Source organism: Pinus tabuliformis, chromosome 7 (genome assembly GCF_031772625.1).
Source record: "Pinus tabuliformis cultivar Carrire ecotype Pingquan chromosome 7, CPIR1, whole genome shotgun sequence".
Taxonomy (NCBI): domain Eukaryota; kingdom Viridiplantae; phylum Streptophyta; class Pinopsida; order Pinales; family Pinaceae; genus Pinus; species Pinus tabuliformis.
In genome coordinates, this window is record NC_142293.1 from 492726738 (window position 1) to 492752846 (window position 26109).

Consider the following 26109-nt stretch of genomic DNA (forward strand, 5'->3'; position numbering starts at 1 on the left):
GGTTGTTGATGATAACAAGTCCCTAGTTAAGAGGGATCTTGGGTATATTCCTTGTATAGGGATGAGTAGATCCTCCCTAGTTGAGAGGGAGAGATAGATACATCATTATCTTCTTCAGGTTATGAAGTAATAATGGAGGATTAGGTAAGTAGTTGAGATTGATACCGATACTCTTTGAGGATGAGGTAGGGCATCCAATAGGTAAGATCAATTGAAGAGTAAACTCCATGAGGATGTTTAAATCCAAGATGGGAATGGTCCTAGAAGGGCATACCTTGTCGACATCTAGATACGGTATGTGCCTTGACAAAAAATGATGAAGGTGGCTATTAGTCATTTTCTCCCCAGCATTGTGCTCTAATATTGTGGAGAGATAGAGTTCTTAGTCAAGGCCTTTCTCTATGAAAATTCTAGTTGATATGATGAGATGCACGTATATAAACTGATAAGATAGCTTATGATATGGATTACCAATCTGACTCTTCTTATGAGAATTCTTCAGTATGAGAATGTCCAAGTACCTTTTATGTTTTATGAATACCTCCCTAGTTAAGAGGGAGTGTTTAATTATGTAACTAGGTTTGATCTTCGTAAATATGAAATGTACTCTTAATTCTTGTGTATTTAAAAAAGAAAGAAAAAATATTCAATTATTTTTGTAGCATTGGTTTCATGCTCAAGGTCAATTAATTTGTAGGTCAAGCACCCATTGAGTGCTTCTAAGGTTTGTCATAGAGTCAAGAAGTCAATTGAGTCATTGTCATATATGAAATACCCCATTAGGCATCTCCTATCAAGTCAAAGAAAATGTATTATGTGTCAGAGAGTCAAAAGACTCCCTCCAAGACAAGTTGGCATACAAAGAGACAAGTCGGTCTAAGTTTTGACAAGTTGGCCTCATTAGGGCTACTCGCCCTACTCAAGAAGCCTATATATAGGAGCTCAACCTCATTTGAAGAAGGAATCAATCAAGTTCGATAAAGACAATAAAAAGACATACAAGCCCAGCAAAGAGAAGGAGAATAAAAGTAAGAAGATAGTGAAGTATTTAAGGATTGTTTTTGGGCCATCATCCTTCACACATGCAATATTAGGGTATCATTGTGATCCAGATAAACCGAATTGTAGACTCCATAAAAGAAGTTGAAGTTTGGAAGCAAAGCGTTTGAGTACCTTAGAAGAGAAGAGAAAGCCTAGCGAAGAAGGAAAAGACTCAATTTTACCCTAAAACTGTCACATGTGTGAAATTGAAATAACTACACGGAGCCAAAAATTGCATGTCTAGGAGGTCAAAAAGTTGTAGAATTGAAGGAAGTGAAATTTGTTGAAAAGGAAGAAATGTTTGACCTGGGTTGACATTGTGAGAATAAATTTCATCAAGAAGAGATTTGACTTGGTATTGGAGGGGTCTTTGTCAAGGGTCTTAGGTCTTGGAATTCGTCATTTGAAGATTCTATAAGAAGAGAAAATTCTTATGGGTTTTCCTCTCAAGAGGAGAGGTTTTGGCCATGGCTAGGAACCTATATTTTGTGTCCTTTTGTCTCATTGATCTTCCTAGTTTGGTAGTTGTTTGATGATAAAAGAACACTATAATAATATGGATAAGAAGAAGTTAACTACAAGTACATCAAGTTAAGTAATAGAACATCAAAAATAGTGATCAATAAGAGAAATCACCCTAATCTAGCTACCCTCAATTTCTCAACAAGAAGAGACTAGGATCAAGGCAAAGGATGACACAAAATCAAATGAAAAATCTCAAGCATTTATTGCAAGAACCAAGAAGCTGAAGAAGGGAAATCTTGGAAAGTCCAAAAATAAGTCAGATGTGTCCAAGGTTCAATGCTTTGCATGCAATGAATATGGACACTTTAAAAGGGATTGTCCAAAGAAGGAGAACAACAAAAGAAAGGAAATAAGTGAAGCTCACATAGCTAAAGATAAGGGAGAACCTGGGAAGAATCCAAAGAGAGATGATATCAAAGATATTTACTTTTGAAGAAGGCATCCTCTCTATCAGGTTCTTTATGAAGTTTATCTTTCTTTAGAATAGCATGCATTGTTGAAGAGTCTTGTTTTTGTAAAAGCATGGCATCCTAGATAGTAGCATGTGATAGTAGAAGAATTAGATTCTACTTGATTGAGTTGTTTTGGTAAGAATCATATAGTATTTCAAATTTGAGAAGATTGGGACCATTTTGCATATTATTGTTCATCCAAGCATTGTCTAACATTATGTTATAGAAAGTCATTTTGCTAAGGTGGATCATCAAGATCTTATTTGAACCATCATTTTGGAAGGTTCTTATTGTTAGAAAATCAGAAAGGAAGAAAGATTTTCTTATACTTGATAATTAATTATGATTTTCTTGACTTCTTATTAAGTTTTCTTTATATACTCTTTTCCTTATTTCATCAAGCAATTACCAAATCAAAAACACATAAAACAATGGACACCAAATATAGGCACTATGCCAGGGAAAAACCCCCCTCGAGGGGAAAACCCAGTCAAAATGCTCTTCTTTCAATAGTATTATTTGAGAATCTTCACCCTAGACAAAGACCAAACCTTCCCTCAACACCAAGTTAGCCTCCTAGATCTTTGACCTCTTTTCCAGCAACTTCGACTATGTAGCAGCTTTCAACATCAGGCAACTTCTGGCATCAACAAAACTTGGAAGACTTTGATCTCCCAAACTAGGGCACGAAACAAAGAGAGAGAGGCACCAAAATTTAGATTTTCTTCTTCTCCTTAAACTCCATCCAACTCGCACTTCCTTTGGCTTCCTTAGACCTACTTCGCACTTCTTCGGCTTCCTTAGAGATATTGAACTTGCTTGAGATGAGATGCTCCAAATGAATTCAACTTGCTTCTATTTATAGGCTTCAAGGGAGGTTGAATTGATGTCCTTAGGCCAACTTGATCTCTTCTAGGCCGAGTTGATGTGGAGGATACATAAATTATATTTGACTCAATACTAAACCTTTTTACATGATTCAAAATCCCAAGAAGGGTCTTTTTAAAAGTACAATGACTTTGTTGACTCAGAATAAATTGTAGAAGTCCTCAATGGGTAATTTGACCTTCAAAACATGGTGACCCAAGCATGAAACCCATGCTTTAATAAGTCACAATAATAATAATAATTAATTTCTTTATTCTTTTGACAAGTACATTACAAGATGAATCAAATACATTTAATGAAGACCGAATTTAGCTACTGTTTCCAACACTCCCTCTTAACTAGGGAGGTATTCATCATATAAAAGTATAAGGAATATCTCAACTATATGAACCATGAATAACTTTAGGCGCCACAATTCCATGGACTAGATTCCTGACCAGGGCAATCTATCCATTGGTCTCTCAACAATTTAGGCACCACAATGCCATGGACTAGATTCCTGACCAAGGAAATCTATCCATTGATCTCTCAACAATTTAGGCACCTCGATGCCATGGACTACTCAATATTTCAGCCTCTATAGGTACCATAAAACTTACTTGCTAACCACCAACCCAAAATCGAGGTGTGTATCCAAAAATAGAGCTCTATAATCAACACCATCTTTCCAAAGTCGGGACCTAGACATCAATACAAAGTGTCGGCCAGATATCCTCCCAGGAAATGCTTCACTCACAAAGCCTCAACACTACTTGAACCAGTAGGTAAAGGATAACCAATCTCTCCCAATCAAATTGATTGGTAACTAGCATGTTATCAAAACATTTGAGAGATTAACATGTGTTGTCGCACGGAATGTCTAGGCACCACGACAACAGCTCAGATCTGGGGTTGTCACCCTAATCCCCAATCTCTTTTTTTAAGTTGTCTCCCAATAGTAGACTAAGGGGGGTATACCCTACGGAAATAGATGGAAGAAGGATTAGTTGGGAACCAACCAATCCGGGAGACACAATTAGGTGAAAAAATACTCATTTTAAATTAAGCAAGATTTTAAATGATAAGATTAGATTTAGACAATTGATATTGGTGCCTTATGGGGTAAACTATCTTGCTGAGTAAATTTAGGACAAGTACTAGATGGATAATTGATGCTTTGATGAATAACTAACCTATATGACATGCAGTTCCTAAAACTAATGTGAAATGAAGGATCTTGGTTAATTTTAATTATATGCCTATTCTAAGTATGTCCTTTGATCTTTGTCTATTTTGAGCCTAAACTTGATAGTGAATGGCAGAGAGAAGACAAGGTGAATCAAACGAGGGTGTGATTAACAATACCTCTCCTTGAAATCTAAGTTACCTGGTGCCTCTGGCGTTGTAGAAGTTGTAGCTCTAACGACTGCAAGGTGACCATTTTAGACACTAAAAATACTAGAATTCTCAAGAGAAGACACAAAGGTGTTCCTATATTTATTTCAACCAAGCTTATGCTTGGAGTTCGATTATAAAATGCAGGACTAACTTAGGATGTGAAATGCAAGGAATATTAGATGATTTAGTGAAGCGAGATGTTAAAGACTTAAAGCACTTAGATTATGATTTGTTCTCAGTCAAATACTAAGTACTCGAGTGAAAATAAAAAAATCCCAATTGTGCAGATGCTCAAAATACTCAATTTTAAGAACCGAAAGATATACAATTTACCACAAGTCCACAATAAAGTACTCAATAAAAATGTTGATCACAATTACATGAAAATTTATCAAAACTAATTATTCAATAAATATCCAATAATTCAAGTAAATAAATCCAAACTTAGAGTTAATATCCTTCTCAGACAGTAAGCGATCTCAATAATTATCAAGCATTAAAACCATTGTTGCAAAAATTGTGATTAAATCATGATTTTTTCGCTAATGCGATATAATCGTCGATATGGCCCTGTCTTTGCCTTCACCAAGGCTGCATTGCGCAATATGGGGAAGGAAGGCTCACCTTCCTCTCCATATTTGCGCATTCTAGCCCAGCACTGGCCTCCTGGACTATTTTGCGCATTCCTGGAGAACAATGGCTACTTCGCCCAAGAAATTGCGTAAATATGTCCCTGGGCTAGCAGTCCTTTGGGGCTGGGATTGCGCATTGCGCAATCCCAGTAGCAAGCTACCCAACTGGATTGCACATTTCACCGATCCAGTAGCCAATCCAGCCTCCCAGACAACCCAGACTACCTTTTGCGTAGTTTTGGCAGCCAATCACTCAGCCTCCCAATGAAATTTGCACAATCTTGCTCATTAGTTTCCCAGGATCTCAGGACACTGATGGTATGGTAGCTGGAGCAGCAGCTGAGCAGGTGTCCTCTGGTTGTAAAAAAAATTAAGATTTTGTTCAAAAAATTTACCCAAAAAATCAATTTTCTTCTCAGAATTCACTCAGATCTGAATTTTCAAATAAATGATTTTGTCTTTTATTATCCCTGCAAACAAAAAGTTGAGGCCAGATAGTGCCTTCCAGGGCCTAAATCTGCCTCAAAACCCCAAATTCTCCTTGACAATCTTCAAATATGAACCTGCACAAAGCAAAAATAAAACCCGAGATCCCACATATATACAAAAAAAAAAAAAATTAAAACCAAAATCCCAAGTCATAAAATAAAATTTAAATTTATAAAGATTTATACAATTAAATTTGTGGATCTATCAGATCTAAGAAATAATAGTCTGACTCCACTCCCAGATCTGTAGATTTTGGGCTCTTTCTAGTCAGATATAACTATTTGGCACAATTTATTAAAGATAAATAAAAATTTTAATTTACGTACTAGCCCAGAAAATCCCTGCAAGGAAAAAATTGTCAGATAATCTTAAGATTTTAATCAAGAAGACTCTCCAGATCTTATGTTTTGAGAGTCGACTAGTCCAACCGAAGACTTCCCCAAACATTCAATTTCTAAATACGAATTATTTCTACACACTTAAAATTGAAATTGTTAAATCAATAGAGATATAAAATAGCAATTAAATTTTCAAATATTACAGATCCCTACTAATCAAATCAAATTATAATGCTACCTTAAACCCAACAATCTAAGAAAGATACATGTGCAATAGATTATTCTATGAAATCTATTAACCAACATCTTACCAAATAAAATCAACGTAATATAAAGAACAAAATTACCATAAAACATCGGAGAGGAACACTATCATCAAATAAAACCCCAAAGACCTTGCATTGTATTATTCCAAAAAAAAAATTACAAGAGAGCTTCAAAAGTTAGTACATGACTCAATGATCGGATGAAATGAATGACAACTAACCTCTAATTTTTAGATTAATTATCCGACGGCAAGTTGGCTTGATTCCTGTTAAAGTAATCTCGACTGTCGAAAAATATTTAATTATCTTTTAATCTCCTTTGTCGAAATTATTTTATTTTTGGAGGAAATTCAAATTTTTCATTTAATTGAATTTTAATCAAATCAAAATTAATTATTTTGAGTTTATTTCCTCAAAAAATTGACTTTCACTTAACTACCAATGCCCAAGGGTCCAAAATCTCTTGAAATTTTCAATATTCCCTTGGTCGGGGACCTCCAAAATTTAATTCTTCTAGAACCCATGAATTTTTTTAATTTGGAGAATTAATTTTTCCTAGTACTTAAAATTAATTAAATTTCTACCTTGTAATTTTAATTTATTTTTGCCAGGAATGGTTTACAATTTTTAATTTACTTTTTTCCAGGAAATTTAATTAATTGACACATAAGGGGATTAATTATTTTTTCCAACCCTATAATATTTTAGCATCATGGCTAAAATATTATTTACATAAAATAATTGCATTTAACCGATAAAGGGGGAACACCCGTTTGTAATATACCCTCAATTATTTACCCAATTCTGCGACTTAAATATGATTTAGTAGACCTAGTGATTGGTAATAAAATAATCTAACCAATTAGCTAAAATTATTTCCAAATCATTTTACAGAAGACTTGACTACAACACTAGGACTTACCTAAGATCTTGATGATAAAATCTACTCTAAAATTGGGGTGAGGTTGGAGGGAAAAAATCTGTCGATCATCCGTCTTTGGAAACACACATGAATCGATGAGATGAAATCCTAGGATAGAAATTGTCACCAAAAAAGTAAGATTACCTAGGTTGTTACATACATGGATGGTCTTACTAGGATCATTCACATTATAAACTTGCAGAATGGGTTTACAACTTTACCAAAATAATGACTAAAGATGATGATGAAATATGGATGATCTTCATTACCCAAGCATGATGGAATCTTCTTGTGAAAATGTACACTATTATAGGGTAGTTGACACGGAGTGGTCAATATCTGGCTCCACTTGGGGACACTTTGCTTCATCGAAGGAATGTGAGAATCCAAAATCTGCACCCAAGCAACACACAAATTTACATAAGTTGCGCCTATCCAAATATAATCCAAAAATCATCATATAACATTAAGTACATAAAATAAAAGCTTTGTATCCATTAATAGTTCTACTAACATGAAAAGTAAATCTAATCAAAAAACGTAAATGAAATGTTGAAATGACAAGGTGTAGGGTTAGAAATACAATACAAAGGATGCCCTATGGCATTAGATGTCATTTTTTAAGAACGGATTGAGAATTTGGTCGTTTTCAGGTCAGTCAAGTGGTTCACCATCTAATATTCTCAAGTGGAATCAATTCGGTGCAGTGATGTATCGGATATGTATGATCCCAGCAACAAAATCTTAAACTTCTTATGTTTTTCTGGTTTTTCATTCTTGCGATCCCAAAGAAGTACCATTCTCCAACCTACAAAGATCTAGATCGAGATGATTTATCAAAGTTTTTCTTAATGTTATATTAAATTTTGCACATATTATCAAAAATTTTCCTACGAGTTTCATCCAACACAACAATTTGGTCAATTCTGTTTTGAACAGCGTCTTTATCAGTAGAAAAACATTGAAGGAGTTGATAAGTTGGAAATTTAAGGTGCACAAGTAGAGTTACATCTGAGCCATAAACTAATTCAAAGGGAATTTTACCAACAGTTTTTTTCTTAATAATACTATATGCCCATAATTCATACTTGATTTTGTTATCCCATGATTGTTTATTATCTCCTACTATCTTCTTGATAATGGGTATAATATGTTTATTACTTGATTAAGCAATGTCATTACCCTGAGGGTAGTAATTAGATAAATGAGATAAAACAATGTCATACTTGAAGCCAAAAGATGAAAAATTGGAAGAACTAAAAGCCTTGGAATTATCAGTGGTGATTTCAGCTGGGACACCAAATCTAGTAATGATGTGATTTTCAATCAAATCCATAATAACGTTTTCAGTGGCATTCTTAGCAGGAATGGCTTCTACCCATTTAGTGAAATAATCAGTAGCAATCAAAATCCATGAATAACCATTTCTATAATTTTCATGAAACTTCCCAATGAAGTCCAGAACCCAATGCTGAAAAAACGCCTCAACAACTACAGGTTGTAAGGGTAGGGAAGCAAGATTTTGTTTCCCATTGAACAATTGATAGGCTTGGCAACTTATAACAAACTTGTGCACATCGGAAACAATCGAAGTCCAATAATAACCAACTCTCATAACTTTGTGGGAAGTAGTTCTAGCAGCATAATGACCACCACAAAATCTTGAGTGAAACTTAGAATTAAACTTCTTGGACTCAATTTCATCAACACATCTAAGTATAATACCCTTAGGATTTCTCCATCTGAGGCCATCTTTCGTAAGGCAAGACTTAGTTTCTTTTAATCTAAGAGTCCTTCTTTTATGAGAAACTAAATGATTAAGACATGTAAGATTTAACAAATAATGAATGATGTCTTTGTACCAATCATGCTCACTTAATCTTTGCAGCTCAGGTGAAGATGAATCGTTAAGGCAAATCAAACCAAGAGTTTTTCATTTCCTGCAATCAACATTTCAACCAATCCCTGACCTTTGACCAGCTTAGTGGGTCTAATGTCCAAGTCATATTATTGGATCTTAGTAACCTACCTAGCACGAGTCTCTAACCAATCAGTCTTAGTTAATATATCTTTAACAGCAGAATGTGGAACAAAAGTAATGATTTTAGAATAAACCCACATAAGCCATGAAATGCTTAAGAGACTTGACCAAGGCATATTCTTGTTTTTCCATGGTAGTATAATTTGATTCAGAATTTTGAAGAGCTCTACTCAAGAAAGAAATAGGTTGTTCGTGACCTTCCTTATTCTTTTGTAACAAGACACCAGCAATTGTATCTTCTAAAGAAAAAGAAAAAACCATGAAATCTTTAGAATAATCAAGGCTAGCTAAAACAGGAGCTTTTGCAATAAGACCTTTCATTTCTTGAAAACCCTTTTTACTATCTTCTTTCCACACAAATTTAGCATCTTCCTTAAGAAGACTTTGAATAGGTTTGGCTATCTCTATGTAATTTGGAATAAATCTCCTAAGAAAGTTGGTCTTTCCAAGGAAAGACTGAAGATATTTAAGATTATGAGGAAGGGGAATCTTTTGGATTGCCTCAACCCTTTCCGGATCAATCTTGATCCCATCTTTCGAGATGATGTGACCAATTAAATTCCCTTTAGTTACTCCAAATACAGATTTAGCAAGATTAAAGGAGATTCCAAACTCTCTGCATCTGTCAAAAACTTTCCTAATATGACCTATATGACTAATACCATTCTTAGAAAAACCTGTAAGATCATCCTGATATATCTCAATGATTTTACCAATTAAACCCTTAAAGGCATAATCCATAGCCCTCTAAAAGGTATCTCTAGCATTAGTTAATCCAAAAGGAATTCTAATATATTCAAATGTACCACATGGTGTGGTGAAAGTATTTTTGTGTTGACCTTCTTTTTTAACCCATACTTGATTATATCCATAAAAACCATCCAGCAATGACATCATTCCTAAACTCGTTAATCTTTGCAACATAGTCTCCATGTTAGGCAAAGGGTAATTATATTTTTTACATGCTATATTAAGGTTTCTAAAATCGACATAAAGTCTGATTGTACCATTCTTTTTTCTAACAATCACTAGGTTGGAACACCATGTTGACTGCCTAGTTTGAACAATAATTCCCGCTACAAGCATCTTAGAAAGTTCCTTTAAACTAAGGGGGTCAACTTAGGATTTATCTACCTAAGTTTTTGACGAAAGGGTTTAGCATTTTCATGCTTTAAAGGGATAGTATGTTCCATGACATCTTCCCTATAACCTTTTAACTCATCATAAGAAAATGCTAAAACATCTCTATATTGATGAAGTAAATTAATTAACCTTTTTCGCTCTTTATCATCTAGTACCTTTACCAATTTTTACAATTTTAGGGTCACTAGAGGTACCAATGTTTACTTCAATGAACTCCCCTAGATCCATATTGATTTCATCATTTTTCTTTGTAGCATCATGTCTATCGAAATGTTTCTCCAAAGCTACAATTTTCTTGGGAGTAGGATTAGTTACATCTTCATGATTTTCAGATTTGTCCTCTTTATAACTAACCTCAAAATTTTCAAATTCATCCAACTTATTAAGAAATAAAATCACCTACCTTTCATCATCAAAAACCTACCAATGCTCCATATTATTGGGTACAGAAGGTCCAAAAATAATCTCCATTTTAATCATATCCTTCATCAATTCATCAGATAACTGCAAGGTAGATGCTGCTATAGCCAACTCGTCAGCCAAGTTATTATTTTCTCTAGGGATAGCTTCCCTATCTAGAGCATCAAAACATTCCATAGTATCCCATACATCATTTCAATAGTTCCTTCATCTTTGGTTTTTACATGTAACTTATTCTTAATTTGGATGGTAACCAAATTAGAATCAGCCTTAATTCTAAGCAAATTAACCATTAAATATTTTACCAATTCGAGACCCAATAATAGAGCTTCATACTCAGCAAGATTGTTGGTCACTCCAAGCTCTGATTCATGGGAAAATTTGAAACCATGACCAAGGGGAGACTTTAATACAATTCCAACACCTTTACCATGCTTAGAAGATGCACCATAAAAATACATATATCAAACCTTACTCTTTAAATCACCCATCTTCAACCTTGACCTCTAGGGGAACTATAGAGTTAGATAGAATAGCATAATTCCCAAGGTTAGGTTGTTCCTTTATTATTTCATTATGGGGACTTTTAGGATCTTCAACATGGAATCTTCTCCCAGGCTCTCTGTTAATTCTAACAAATACAACACCTCTAGGAGAATGGATTGTGGCATATGAACAATTCATTTGAATACTTCCACCTAGATCAAAGGCCCATTTCTTAGACAACAGTATGCCCCAAGCATCAGGAACATCAACTACAACTATGTCCATTACAATCATTGTGTCGGGGTAAAATGATAAATGAACTTGTAAATCCTTAATCAACCAATGAAATTCAATATTCTTAGAATCCATGGCACATATGTTGTAGTAAGGTCTAAAAAAATTTAAGTTGATTTTATCCATGACCCTCTTAGTCATAACACAAGACGAGGTACCAAAATCCAACATGCAGTTATACAACCTATAACCATTAACTAGAAAAGTAATAAAGAATGGTTGATGATTGTTATTATCTGAATCCATACTTTGCAAATATATGAGGGCATCCTAATAGACAGTCTTAGGAGCCTTCTACTGAGAAACATTCACACAAGGAGCTTTAATGGATTTTAATAACTTAACCTTTTGGGAAGGAATTTTCAGTATCTCGGCGACAGGAACCTAGATTTTTGCATTGTTAAACCAACTTCCCAAATCAACATCCAAACCAGAGCTTGAACAAGGGTTAAAACTTCGAGGGAAGATTTGATTTCCATTTTGATCCTTATCCCTTCTTTGATAATTCAAACCCTTATCTTTCACAATTTCCAAGGCTTTCTCTGGAGAAGGATTTCACCAAATAATTCAACCATCACATCCTTTTCATGATCAAAATTATTTACACTAAAGGACAATGTAGAAGGCCTGACCTCTTGACTAATTTCCTTAACTTCCATCCAATGCTCCATAGATAATGAAAACTCCTTGCCAACCACATTTATTTGATTACCTTGTCCCAAACATCCCATTATCCAAAATTCTCTTAACAGTGGGGCAAGTAGCCTCTTCATGAAGAGCATCACAGATCATACAATAAGGAGGAGTTTCATCCACAAGATTAGTATATTCGAGAGTATTTGGAGATCCACGATCATTAGACGGGCCTTTTCATTACCAAGAATTATTATTTCGATTATTATTATTATTTCTAGGTTGGGAACTTTGAACTTGAGACCTTTCCATTTGGACCAACCTAGATTGCAAGGCACTTATTTCCTTAGCATGGTTAGCTATTAACTTCGCTTGATTTAACCCCAGGATTTCAAGTTTCTGTAGCAACTTTTGCATAGGATCATCATCATATTCTTTAACCTCTTTTCATTTAGGTTATTTTAATTTGGTTGAAGCCCTTTCAAAACCTGGGATTTTAAATTTTCGAGATGCCTTCTTATCTTTTTCAAGATTTTCAACTAAAGTCTGAGCAACTTTATAATCACAATTCTTAGCACTCCTTAATTCATAAGAAGTATCGGGATTAAAATCATCAATGTAAAAATTCAAAAGAGATTTATCAGGACACTTATAATCGCGAGGTAATTCTTTAATAAAACTGTAAAATCTCTTATTAAATTATTTTATGGTTTCATTTTCCTTCTTCTTTATGACACTGATAGCCTTAACAAGATGCCTCTCTTCTCTCTTATCTCCATACTTTTCCTTAAAGGCATTAATAATCGATTTCAATGAGTCAAATGAATTATCAGATTTTTCTATAAACCAATCCAAAGCATATTCCTCCAAGGTATGAAAAAAGAGGCTCATTTTTACATCTTCATGATTATAATCAGCAGCTCTTGCATACTTACCTACCCAAGAACCAAAATATTTCAGATGAGCATCAGCACTAATTGTATTATTGCCCTGAAAAGATGGCAATTTATCAATTCCCTTCTCTGGAAGATCATTAGGATAACCTTGAATGTTAGAAAACTTACAAGGGATGAACACATCCATGATGTCATGCTCACCAGGGTCAGGAAAAAGAAAATGGATATCAGAGAGAGCTTCTTGTCCAAGATTAACAAGAAGTGTACGATAAGATAGCTTGTGTAATCGTACTCTGAGATCCCTTTCAGGATCAGGAGCAGGACTAACCAAACTACTTGGATGTCTTCTAATACACACTATTATAGAAAATAAAAGAAATGGAGTCACCACTTGAATAGAAATATGACTTCAGATAACCAAGATGCAAGGAAGAGAGTTAGTGAAAGGAACCAAGGACAAGGAAATTATCTCGGTGAGAGATGAAAGAATGAAAATGATTAAGATGAATATCATAAAGCCAAAGTCCAAAAATTGGTCCTCGGAAACGGAGCCAAAAAAATTTGGCGCATAGAATGTCTAGACACCGCGACAATGGCTCAGATTGAGGGCGGTCACCCTGATCCCCAATCTCTCTGTTTAAGTTGTATCCCAAAAACAGATTAAGGGGGGTAGACTCTACGGAAATGGATGGAAGAAGGATTAGTTGGGAACCAACGAATCCAAGAGACACATCTAGGCAACCAAATACTTGTTTTAGATTAAGAAATATTTTAAAGGATTAGATTAGATTTAGACGATTGATATCAGTGCCTTATGGAGTCAACTATCTTGCTGAGTAAATTTAGGACAAGTACTAGATGGATAACTATTGCTTGAATGAATAACTAACCTATATGACATGTAGTTCCTAAAACTAATGTGAAATGCAGGATCTTGGTTAATTTTAATTATATGCCTTTTCTGAGTATGTCCTTTGATATTTGTCTATTTTGAGCCTAAACTTGATAATGAATCGTAGATAGAAGACAACGTGAAGAACACAAGGGTGTGATTAACGATCCCTCTCATTGAAATCTAACGTACACAATGCCTTTGGTGCTGCAAAGGTTGTGGCTCTGACAACTGCAAGGTCATTGTTGTAGACATTAAAAAGACTAGACTTCTCAAGAGAAGACACAAAGGTGTTTCTATCATTCTTTCAACCAAGCTTATGCTTGGAGTTCTATTATTAAATGGAAGACTAATTTAGAATGTAAAATGCAAGGAGGATTAGAAGATGATTTAGTGAAGTGAGATGTTAAATACTTAAAGCACTTAGATTATGATTTATGCAAATGCTCAAAATACTCAATTTTAAGAACCGAAAGATATACAATTTACCACAAGTCCAAGATGAAGTACTTAATAAAAATGTTGATCACAATTACTTGAAAATTTCTCAAAAATAATTATTCAATAAATATCCAATAATTCAAGTAAATAAATCTAAACTTAGAGTTAATATCTTTCTCAAGCATTACGCGAGCTCAATAATTATCAAGCATTAAAACCAATGATCACAAAACTTAGTTGAATCATGTAAATAATGAAAGTCTTAAGCACTTAAATTTCAGTGATTTAATATTCAAGATAACAATGAAAATTAGATGCTAATCATCGCCAAAACACCTCTTCAATAATTCTAGAAAATATTATCTTTTTAATGTTTCAAATCTAGAAAAGATTTTCATCTCCTATAATCAAACATAGAAAAAAATTAAAAAAAAAATTATATGTTGCCTTGACTATATAAAGATTTAAATTTTTACCCCACAAAAACATTTCAAATATTTAAGGCTTCAAAACCTTCATCGAAAAAATTCAAAAAAAGAACTTAAGTTTAAAATTTATGTCATGCTTTTATCAAATTTAAAGTGATAAGGTTTATAGAGAAAATTAAAAAAAATTAAAGGGCCAATGAATCAAATGATTTTAATGTGGAAAATCAAAAATTAAATTTTTTAAAGGGCCAAAGGTCACTTTTAAATATATATATATATATATATATATAAGTATTGTTTATGAAAAAGTTAAATTTAAAATTTGTAACTTTAAAAGGGTCAATGGATGAAAATTTAATTTTCATAAAAGGGGAAAAAGTGTTTAAATAAAAGTTAATTTTATTTTTTTATGGGCAAAAGGCCACAAAAAAAAACAAAAACAAAATCGAATATGAAATATGGATGAGCGATGGAGCTAAGTCGAGAGGGAAAAAGGTGTATGTAGGAATGGACATCGACTGAGATGGAGGAGATGCAAGCTCGAGGGATACAGAGGGACAGGTTTGAAGGAGGAACGAACTCACGCAGAGGAGAAGCAACGGGCAGTAAGGTAAAGAATGGTTGTGGGGCAAGGAAGCGATGGGTTGCAGGGTTGCAGGAGTAAGAATGAAGAACTACACACAGAGGGAAAAGGCTAGGGCCGCGGTGCAGAGGAGAAAGGACGTGAAGGCCAGAGGAACAGATGTGAGGTAGGGGAGAAGGGAGAAAGGGATGCAGCAATCAGTAAGGGATAGGGACGCGAACGGGAGAGGAGATGGATCGAGCAGCGAACAGATAGAAAAAATGAGGGACGTGAGGAGAGAGATTAGGGTCGCGGTTTGAAGAATAAGGGTTGTGTGAGGGATTAAAAACATAGAGATATTAAAAGGGTTTTGAAGGGAGAGGGATAACTGTGAATCTGAGGGAGAGGGATGAAGGAAAATGTAGAGGGGAAAGGGCTTTAAAAAAAAATTATATATATATTCAAAAAAATTACCCAAAAAAATAATTTTCTTTTTAAAATTCACTCAGATCTGAATTTTCAAATAGATTATTTTGTCGTTTATTATCCCTACAAACAACAATTTGAGGTCAGAACTTGCCGTCTAGGGCCTAGATCTACCTCAAACCCCCAAATTCTCCTTGACAATAATCAAATCTGAACATGTACAACAACAAAAAAAAAAAACAGATACCACATATATACAAAAAAATAAATTTTAAAACCCAACTCCCAAGTCAAAAAATCAAATTTAAATTTCTAAATATTTATACAATTAAATTACAGATCTATCAGATATTAGGATTATGAGTCTAACTCCGCTCCCATATTTGTATATTTCGAGTTCTTGCTAGCGAGATCTAAATATTTAGCACAATTTATTAAATATAAATAAAAATTTTAATTTAGGTACTATCCCAGAAGATCCCTGCAAGAAAAATTTCGTCAGATAATCCTATGATTTTAATCATGAAGGCTCTCCATATCTTATGTCTTGGCAGTCGACTGGTCCAATCGAGGATTTCCCCAAACGCCCAATTTCTGAATACCAATGATTTATGCACACTTAAAATTTAAATTGTTAAATCAGTAGAGATATAAAATAGCAATTAGATTTTTAAAGATTAGAGATACCTGCTAATAAAATCAAATTATAATGTTACCTTAAACCCAACAATCTAAGCAAGACACATATGAAATAGATTATTCTATGAAAGTTATTAACTAACAACTTATCAAATAAGATCAGCAGAATATAAAAAACAAAATTACCATAAAACACTGGAGAGGAACACTGCCATCAAATAAAACCCCAAAGACTTTGTGTTGTATTATTCCAAAAAAAAAAAGGATTACAAGAGAGCTTCAAAAGCTAGTACGCTACTCATTGATCGGATGAATTGAATGAAAAATGACTTCTAATTTATAAATTCTCCAACAGCTAATTGGCTTGATCCCTATTAAAATAATCTCGACCGTTGACAAAATTTAATAATATTTTAATCTCTTATGTCGAAATTATTTTATTTTTGGAGGAAATTCGAATTTTTCATTTAATTAATTTTTAATCAACTCAAAATTAATTATTTTGAGTTGATTTCCTCAAAAAATTTACTTTGACTTAACTACCAAGGCACAAGGGTCCAAAATCTCTTGAATTTTTCAATATTCCCTTGGTCGGGGACCTCCAAAAGTTAATTCTTCTAAAACCACAAATTTTTTTAATTTGGCTTAAAATATCAGAAAATGGAAGCCACATCAGAATTGCAGCATGCTATTTTGCGTCGTAGGCTTCAAAAATCTATAAAGGTAGAGGGCTTGACCACAAAGATCCATTTGTAGCCTTAAAAGCGGATATTACAACATATTCATAGCTGAGGAAGTCCTTATAGTGGGTGACTTCAATGCTAAGACTGCAAGTGAGCAAGCTAGCATTCTTTGTTGTAAATATGATTGTGACCCTATTTGGCTTACAGAAGAAGTAATCATCAGTGGGAAATAATTTCAGAGGACAAGGGCTGCAATCCGTTTGGTGAACAATTGCTTACTCTATATGGGGCCTTTGATTTAGTCATTTGTAATGGCTTGACTAGATGGGCAAGTCCAGTAATTTCACTTGCAATAGTTATAGTGGAGCAAGTGTGATAGATTATGTAATTTGCTCGCATGGTTTGTGTGAGAAAATGGAGGAAGTTTTGATTGGAGATCAGTTGTAGGACTTGAAATCAGATCACAAGCCAATTTTTTTATTTTTCTCTTAGATTGGAAATAAACAATTAGAGTCAAAAATTCAGCTTGTCCAATAAAATCTCCCGCATGGCAGAGTTCTTTTGACCCCAGAAAATTGTAAATACCTTCAAAATGACGCTAGATAGGATCTTCGAGAAGGAGAAAATTACAATTCACAGCCTTCCTAGTCATGAATTAACACATTTAATTCAATACACACTTACAAAGTGCAAAAGAGAAAAAATTAAGAAGTCTGAAACAAATTGTTTTCCGATTAATGCTTGGTTTGATGAGGAATGCAAAAAGGCAGGGAGAATGTGGAAAGAGTCAAACAAGGATAACATAAAGATCAAATCTTACAAGCAATTATTAAGCAAAAAAAACGCTGATTTCATGGTTTCAAGGAGGGGAGAACTAATCTTCCTTGGGAAAAATAATCCCAAATTATTTTGGAAGGAGCTCCAACCGAAAAAGATACAAATTGGAAATAATATTACAGTTTCTAAATGGTTTGACTATGCAAGACAACTCTATGAGCAGGTTCCCAAGGTTGACCCTCCCCCCTTGGTCAACACTGATATTGAACTCTTCACAGTACAAGAGGTAAAGATAGGTGTCAAGAAGTTGGGTGTTGGAAAAGTAAAAGACTTAGCTAAACTCCAAGCAGAATATCTAAAGTGGGGCTCAAAGATTCTTTCACCTCACATTACACAAATCTTCAACAACATCATACAACAAGGGCTCCCCACATATTGGACAACTAGTTTGGAAATACCTCTTTTCAAGTGCGGTGACGTCAATAATCCCTCCAATTATAGGACTATTATGATAAACCCTTTGTTTGCAAAGCTATTTGGAAGCATGCTAGAAACCAAAATTAGCAAGTGAGCAGAAGAAAGAGAATTGTGCTCAAAGGCAAGTAGGTTTTAGACTTAAACATTCCACAATTGATCATTGTATAACTTTAAGGCACATCATTGAAAATGTTTGGGAGAAAAAGGAAGAAGTCTTTTGTTGATTTCAGAAAAGTGTTTGACTCGGTTCCTTGGGATAAGCTTTGGCACAGAATGGATGAACTTGGGGTTCCTAAACATTTGAGAGAAGTTGTGCATAGGCTGTATGAAGAGGTGAAAGTCAAAATTAGAACTTCAACATGAATTTATGAAAGTTTTAGAAGCGATATCAAGGTCTATCTAGGTTTCCCACCCTATTTTGTTTATATATCAACAAGCTTGAGGAGTGGTTAAATTCACAAGGGGGTGATGGTATCTATTTGGGAAAGTTTGTTATAAGGCTTATTTTATATGCAGATGACCTTATTCTAATTGCTAAATCAACTCTTGGTTTGCAAGAGCACTTACTATCCCTTGAGCATTTTTGTATATTTGTGGGGATGCAAGTCAATACCAGCAAAATGAAAGTAGTGGTCTTCTCTAAGAAAAGAAAACATAACCAGCATAAGTTCTACTTTGAAGGCAACATTCTGGAAGAAGTTGTGGATTACAAATACCTCAGAATTGACTTCAACAAAAATCTAAGTTGGAATGGTTGTAGAAAGAAAAGAACTTTGGGAGGTTGGAAAGCATTTTATGCTTTTCAAAATAGGTGTAGAGAGGCAGAGTTATGGAATTGGAAAACCACTCAAACTCTTTTTGGGCTTCTAGTGATTCTGGTGATTCTCTTTGGTTGTGAACTATGGACCAGAAGTACATCTGACATGCAGTGGAGACAAATTGAGAAAATTCAAAAGTGTTTGATTACAGACAAATTTAAGATTAAAAATGCAGTTCCTTATGATATCTTGTTAAGTGAAATAGGGACTGCTCCTATTGAAGCAATTGATATGGTGCGAGTCATGAGGTATGTAAAAAAAATTGAGCAAATGGAAGAGGGTAGATGGCATAAGGTTTTCTTTAATGATAGATTGTGAAAGAGTAAAAAAGCTTGGATGTAGCAAAATAACAAATGGTTTAGTAAATGGGGTATTTTCTTGAACGCTTGTCCCATAAACAAAAAAGAGATAAAAGCTTTTGTTATGGAGAAGTTCCACAAGCGCACTTGGGATAAGGAGCTAGGAAGAAAGAAAAATTACTATATTGAAGTGTTTAATCCCACTCATAGTCATCAACCAAAAGCATACATAGAGGCCAATATCTCTTGAAGAGCCAAAATTATTATTGCTCAGTTAAGGACTAATTCTCATCAACTCCGTTGTGAAACAAGGCACTAGAAAAGGCCAAAGGAAGTGTGGGAGGAAAGAGTATGCATTTTTTGTTCTACCAAAAAACGTGGAAACAGAAAAACATTTCATTTTAGAATGTGAGGCCTTCAAAGACAACATGGAAAGTTATGCAGCTATGTTGGCAGCTAGCTCTTGGGATAATCTATTTAGCGAGGGGTTTGTCGAGAAGCTGGGAGAATTTATTTTGAAGCTTCACAGAAAAGGGTCGAATACATCATGCAGATGAAGAAGAAATGTGTCCCATAGGTTATCTTTAGCCTTGTGGACGTTAAAATAATTTATTTCACTCTTTATTTCTTAATTCACTCTAACTAATTAAATTTATGGCTTATAATTTTTAATTTACTTTTTGCCAAGAAATTTAATTAATTGACACATGAGGGGATTAATTATGTTTTCCAATCCTCTAATATTTTAGCATCATGGCTAAAATATTATTTACATAAGATAATTAAATTTAACTGATAAAGGGGGAACACACGTTCATTATAGACCCCCAATTATTTACCCAATTCTGCGACTCAAATATGATCTAGTAGAGCTAGTGATTTGTAATAAAATAATCTAGCCAATTAGCTAAAATGATTCCCAAATCATTTTACAGGAGACTCGACTAGAACACTAGGACTTACCTAAGATCTTGACGACAAAATCCACCCTAGCCTTGGGGTGAAGTTGGAGGGAAAAACTTTCGCAATCATCCGTGTTTAAAAACACGCATAAATCGATGAGACGAAAAACCTCCTAGGATAGAAATCATCACCAAAAAAGTAGGATTACCTAGGTTGTTACATACATACATGGTCTTACTATGATCATTTACAGTATAAACTTGCAGAATGGTTTTACAACTTTATCAAAATGATGACTAAATATGATGATGAAATATGGATAATATTCACCACATGAGCATGATGGAATCTTCTTGCGAGAATGTACATTTTTATAGGGTAGTTGACGTGGATTGGTCAACAACCTATACAAACACAGCCCCAATCAATAATATACTTTCATATGTACATAATCAAATACAAACCTTCGGGGTCTTCCACTTGATGTTGCTTCTCAACTTTTCATAGTAGTACTATCACTGACAGAAGATTCCTCAATCATACACTTTATTTTCCTACTTCTCATGCAACAACATATCCTCTGAATTCATTCTTCGATCAAAACAAAGATATGCCCTCCCTGTCAACCAGGGAGCATCTCTTTATCCAGACTCCATCTTAATATTAAGGAGATCTCTTCTATTTAGGCTTCCTCATGGAGATCATCTTCTTCTTTTCGTCATCGGAGAATCTTTTGTGGCTTCCAACCATTTCATCGAAGTTATCCTCATCATGCTTATCACATCAATGGACATCTTCACCATGTTGAAGATTGTGTACTTTCACAACTTAGATAGCAAGTAAAACCAAATCTATAGAAGCATGAAATTATCCATATCATAATTTACAGAAGCATTTCAACCCTACATATATCAGATACCCAAACTTAAACAAGAGACACATATTCTTCAACATCTTGCTAAGGATTTTTTCATAAATCCTAGACTACTTCAACAACTTTCATTCCATCTAAGGTTTCAATGTTTATTTCAAAGTTGTGACATACCCTACTACAACATAAGGAAAACCCTAGAAACAATTCAAAAGAATATAGATCTACAAGGCATCTAACAACTTTTAGAATTCATATGTTATACTTTCCACTAGGGATTCATACAAATCCTATATTTCATATAGATGAATCAATCAAAATCAATCACAACTTAGTCATTAACATGACCAGCTTCCACTAGGGTTAGTTGCAAACCCTAGATTTTTAATCAAACATCAATCCCAACTAAAACTCAGATCAAAATCTCAAATCATCGTATTGTCACCATACATCAGAGACTTTTACTTCTACTAAGGTTCAACTCCAAAACCCTATAATTTCACAAATACTATCATCATAGAAAGACAAACTTTGACTAGGGCTTAGTTCCAAACCCTAGGATTCATGACAACTGACAAATAGGTTAACTCATACATCTAGGACTTCATCATAATGCATAGGCATTTCATATCATGTGTTAGTCAAAACCAAGTTCACAAAGATCAATAATAGTTAGACAACAGATTAGACTGGGGTTTGATCAGAAAAACACACACATACCAAGGAAATCATTTCTAAGACATTATAAGGGTCTTGCTTACACATTCCACCAAACCCTAATGAGTTAGGGTTTCAATGTAGAAACATAGAAACCCCAACATTACCAATATTTCAAAGGTTATGGACTTTGTCATTAACCCCAAACAAGTTAGGTTTCCCTGATCATACCAAAATCTCAAACATGACATCATCAATAAAACTTCAAATAGAATTTTTCAATATCCCTAAGAAGTTTAAGGTTTCAAAAATTCACATTCAAATACCCTCAGGTTAGGGTTTTCCAGAGAACCTGTATAGGGTTCTATAAAATCAGTGAAGAATAAGAGTGGTGTAGATTTATCCAGTGATGAATCTCCCAAGATAAGAATCCATATGATTCAATGTGGCTAGTCACAACAATTATAGTAATAGATTGACAAATGAATAAACGCTTATTATAAAGAAATCAAAGTTTTAAGGCATACCTTTGTTCTTTGACAAACCTTATCTTGAGAGGTCATCTTTCATACTCCTTGAGAATATAGCAGATGTTTTCCTAATCAAGACAATAGAGGGAGAATGATGATTAGTATTTAATATAATCACAACTAAATGAGTACATGAAACCAAAAATTGAAAGGAAATGAGATACTTATCTTTGGGAGTTGTTGGGGGCTCCCTCCAAAGCTTGAGGGATACCTATAAACTTACAAAAACACAAGAAAAGTGTTTTTTTTCCAGAAACATGTTAAAAACCTATAAATTCTAAAACATCAAAAATATAAAATAAGATATCTAAGGCTACAAGAAAAGGACTTAGTAGTGTAAGTCCCTTATGTCAGATTCTTCGGGTTTGGATTTCTTTAGGTCTTCCTCTTCAACAACATTGGCTTGATCTCTTTCTCTCTTCTTGTTTCTTGGATTGTTGGGACAGTCACTCTTGTAGTGACCCTTCTTATGACATTGATAGCATTCTACCTTGGACATGTCAACTTTCTTCCTTGGTCCTTTCAATTAATTTCATTTATGTTGAGCAATGTAGGCATTTGAAACATATTCAGAATTGGCAACTAATGAGATCCTCAATTCTTCCTGACTGCAAGAAGCCTGTAGTTCTTAAAAAGTGGGAGCTTCCTTCCAGCTGTTAAGACCTGCAACAAATGCACCCAAAGTAGGTGGAAATCTTAATAAAGTAGTGATCACGAGTTCTTGGTCTGGAATAATTTCATAAATGGTCACAAGATCATCTCTTATTCTTGTTATATTTACAAAGAAGGAGGCCATTATATCTTATTTATTCATCTTTGTGGTCATTGGTTCATTCTTCAAGCTTTCCACTGGTGGGCTCCAGTATTGTAGCAATAATGCTACAACTCCTGGAGCTTCCTTCTCTAATTTTATCAACCTGGTAGTTCGTAACAAACTTGGAAGCGACGGTGTTGTATGCACAAGTACTAGCTCTTGTCGCAGTTGTCACTTGGTCAGCTGGCACAAGTCCGCTAGGGCTCAAGCCAACTTCTATATGATCTCAGAAGAAGCTTTTTAAGTGATGAACGAAAGCTATCTTAAAGGAAATTAACCTACTTTGCAAGAAATGAACTGAAAACCAACAAAACATGGAAACCCTAGTAAACCCTAATTCTACTAGCTTAATCCTTATGATGCAATGGTGGGAATGCAACTTCTAAAAGTGATGCCATTACTTCTATTGAGATGAGGTGCATGTGTCTAAACTACTTTCATGTGAAGAGAACATGTTTTTGTATTTTTGCTCAAGTTGTTGGAGTTATTATGCCTGTGCTTCTTACTGGGTCTTGACTGTGCAGGGGTAGATCAAGGGGAGGAAGGCTTGAAAAAGGTCAGGAGGACTCTGAGAGGGTCTAAGGGATCCCTAACATCATTCCACAGGAGTTCACAAAGTTCAGATGCATGGCAACCGTGTTTTCAAGCTTCTACAGGATGTCTGCAGGGGATTCTACAGGAAGTTCAGGATTTCTACAGGAAGTCTGCTAATTTCTACAGGATGTTCTACAATCGGAGTTTTGGGTGATGGATGAGTGGGAGAGGCTATAGGGATGGTCAAGGAGATAGGAGGGGAGCTGGTGATGGCTTATGGACAGAGAAATTAGATGGAGAGGGGGTTTGTAAAGCTGATTGGTCTAGAGGAGGATAGAGGCAATGAAAGGCCGAAAAGATAAAACAACTTGGATGATAGAAGAGTTGGGAGGTAAATGATCTAACTGGGAGATGAGTAGATGGCCTAAGCATGGCTGAGAAGGATAAGGAAATGATAGAGTGGTGCTGCGCAGTGCAAATGAAACAAATCACCCCTATCTTGCGTATAACCGAAATGTCATCAACCTACTCTAACTGTTTTATTAAAAAACAAAGAACAACAATGTAGTTTAAAGGGAAATCGTGCATGGTGCTGAAACAACAAGTTATTCCACAAGATCCAAATGCATGGACACTTATACAACCGAAAACATTACCTCAAGACTTGCATGAATATGTAAAACAGTGTTTTTGGTAGTTGGCACGGTCTGCACTTCCGGTCCCCAAACAAAGGTGAAAGTGAGTGTGCATTCAACCTTTTTTGGAACTTTGATTAACTCCAATCCTCTTACTCTAATCTAAAATACTGAAGCAATTTTTTTCATAACACTAACCTATGTAACCACACCAAGAAATCCGAATCAGCAAACTGTGTTTCCAAGTGCATGTAAAGGAAAAGAAATATAATGCTGAAAGAAAGAAAAGTAACAATACAAAGAAAGGAGGCCTATTGCTCTCAGGTTGGGCCCAACCCTGAGAGCTATAGCTCCTCTAAGAACTCAGAACAGAACTCGAATCTGCCTGCCTTTTATTAAAATATCATAGTCATAAGTCTAACAACATGCCAAAAATGGCTTACAAAAAGCAAAACAGAGCTATAGCTCGTAATTCAGAATCTGCAACAAAGGTTCAAAAGTTCCCATCGAAGGCTACAGCCTCAATATTTATACATTATGAGGGCCAAGCTGGCCTCCTAAATTAGTGGGGCTTGGCTGACCAACTAAAAGTAAATTGTTGTTCCCTTAGAATCCATTGGCTGCCTTCTAGCTCGGTGGTGATAGTTGTTGGAGCTCGGAGTTGAGGTGGAGATCACGAGGAAGGTCATTCAAGGCTGTGGACAACCTTCCTACAAAACCGCAATGCCACCTTGGCTGTCTCCTTGCCTTCATCTGCGTGGTTTTGCTCCATTTAATGTCAAAAAACCTGAAATAAACATGTATTAGCCACCTAGGAATAGTGACTGCCCTCCTTCCTACAAATAACACGAATATACTAAAAAATGATGCATAAGTGATGAAAAATGAGGGGTTGAGCAAGGGTAAGTAGGCCAAATGAGCCCAAAATGTTACCAAATTTGGGGCTCATCATCACCCCCAGCTAAAATATTTGCTCATCCTTGAGCAACTAGTCCAACTCCTCATCCTTCATTGCCTTTACTGCCACCCTTACATCCCAAGCCTCTGTAGTAGTGTCCTCCTTGCTAATGTGGAACCCAGCCTTTCTGTTCACCTCTTCCCACTGTTCATTATCATCCTTATCTATGATGCCTTCCATCAATCCTAGCAGCAGTGGTGGGCTTAGCTTGAGGCCAATCCAGCTGGCCTGGAGGTTTTGCATGGATTTCTTATAGAGGGCACCCGTACTAGAGCTTCCCTCATCCGAGTTGGGGTATGATACTCTCTGATTTTCAGACTGTGGGCCAATGTATTCCATCGGCGGGTGCAAGCTTGGACAGCGTTGTCTCCTAACAATCTCTCCATGTCCTCAAAATGTGCTATGGCCTGGGCCTGCTGATCCATATATCTCAATGAAGCTTGAGGGTCGGCGGACAAGTGTTGGTGTGCCGAGATTAGTGCAACTGGATCCCCTGGTTCTGCTTGAATTAGCAATGGCTCATTCAGCTCTCGGTTCATGATCGCTTTGGCTTCTGCTGCTCTTTTGTCCTCATGGTTCAACCATGAGGCGAATTCCATTAATTTCATATCTCCTAAGGCCGTATTGGGATCCCATGAAATTACATTAGGCAGGGCCAAATTATGGAGGTAGAACTCCACTAATTTGGCCTTATCCTCTGATGAACTGGTATTGCATACTTCAGTGAATTGCTGTGGGTCTTGGAGCTGATAGATACCTCTTTGCGCCAAGGTATTGATTTGAAATTGCAGCCATTGGTCTTTCAGGTACAGGCCATAGGATTTGGCCGGCTGTCTGCATTGTATTGCGTCCATGGCCCAACTGGCCATGCAGGCCAATTGTGCCTCTTTCTGCTACAGCTGTTGTCTGAGAGCTTCCACCT